Below are 1499 nucleotides of genomic sequence, written 5' to 3'. Positions count from 1 at the left end.
CACACACACACACACACACACACACACACACACACACACACACACACGTCAGTCACAAGTGAGAAAAAAAACTGCACACATTGCTACAGTAAGTTATAGTATTAACATAATTAGAGCTGAAACAATTAGTTGATTAATCAATTGACAGATCTGCAATGATAAAGTATGTTTTCTTGTCATAAACTATTGTTTACTGAATATCGTAAGGTTCTGCACTGCAGGTCGAACAAACAAGATATTTGAAGACAGGACATTCGGCTCTGAGAAGTTCAGATTGATGTTTTTTCACTATTTGACATTTCATAGATTTCACGATTCTTTGAAAAAAGTAATATGCAGATTCATTTATAATGATTATAAAATAATCTAAAGTTGCAGCCCTTGACCAAATTCATCCAGTTACACAAACAGAGACATACGTATGAACACACATGTATAAAAGCTAAAACATTTCCCAAACATAGGAAAACACGAACGTCGTCATCGCCAGTTAATCTTCTGATGCAACTACAGAGCAATACCAGCACAGACCTGAGAGACCCAGTTTTACTACAGCGAGCGTTTGAGTAACGGCTCTCTGTGCTGTTGGCGCTCCTCCTGCTGTTTCTTCTATTATGAATTCTATTATTAATCCTGGTGGCATACAGGTAGCGTTGAGAGGGTCATCAGACCCGATGTCATGCACATGGGTTGGCAGAGCACAGGATGTTTCATTTCAAAGATGATCCTGTTTCTGTTTTCACTGCATTCCTACAAACTCATTTACAATGTTAACCTTGTCTTAGATTAAAAAATGAGGAGTGCATTAAAAAAGTACAGCCCGAGTCTCATTAGGAAAGATGAAGATTGCACAGCAGCCTGCAATCAGGCCAAACCAGGCTATTGAAGCCATCCAGTCAATGATTTAGATTAGGTTTTCAGCTAAGTAAAATTGTCCAAAAAGTTGCTCTTTGTATCACTTAGTACAGGTTTATCCAGCTGTTTTTAAGACCAAGATATACTTGGTGATTACAAATGTAACAACACACAAAATGAGTGATCACAAAGAGCTACAAGTGACAATAAGGAAAGGGGCTCTTTAAATCGCAGTGTATTTAAACTCGTCAACTCTGGACAGTCTTTTCAAAAAGCTGAGTTTTCAGGAGCGGAAAAAACTTCATACAGATTTAAGCTCAAAATTGCGAGAAGGATGCATTTTCAAACGCATCCGGATTAGTGTGGACATCATCTAAGCTGTCATTTTTTTTTTTTTTTACAGTTCCTTTCTTTTCTTTCTCCCGTACACACTCTCACAAAATATACCAGACTGCAGTCCTCTCAGACTCACTGGGGGCCTTGATGGCATCTTTCCAACATATCAGCTTAGTTAAGTGGCAGAAATTCACAGCAATGCCTCTTGTAGCATGCGCATAATCTACTGTCTCTTCTCAGAGACAGATATGGCAGTGTGTTTGTGTGTGTGTGTGTGTGTGTGTGTGTGTGTGTGTGTGTGTGTGTGT

The 1499-nt window shown here is 38.8% G+C and overlaps 1 protein-coding gene across 1 annotated transcript in view; it reads right to left on the bottom strand.

Annotated features, from left to right (window-relative positions):
* cdkal1 (CDK5 regulatory subunit associated protein 1-like 1) overlaps positions 1-1499 on the bottom strand; it is a 174306-nt gene that overhangs the window by 151587 nt on the left and 21220 nt on the right. The gene's annotated exons all lie outside the window — the stretch shown is intronic.

This window comes from Anarrhichthys ocellatus, unplaced genomic scaffold (genome assembly GCF_004355925.1).
Source record: "Anarrhichthys ocellatus isolate YVR2014 unplaced genomic scaffold, GSC_Weel_1.0 scaffold89, whole genome shotgun sequence".
NCBI classification, from domain to species: domain Eukaryota; kingdom Metazoa; phylum Chordata; class Actinopteri; order Perciformes; family Anarhichadidae; genus Anarrhichthys; species Anarrhichthys ocellatus.
Note: the sequence above shows the minus strand (reverse complement) of the source record. Positions and strands in the feature narration are given on the sequence as shown.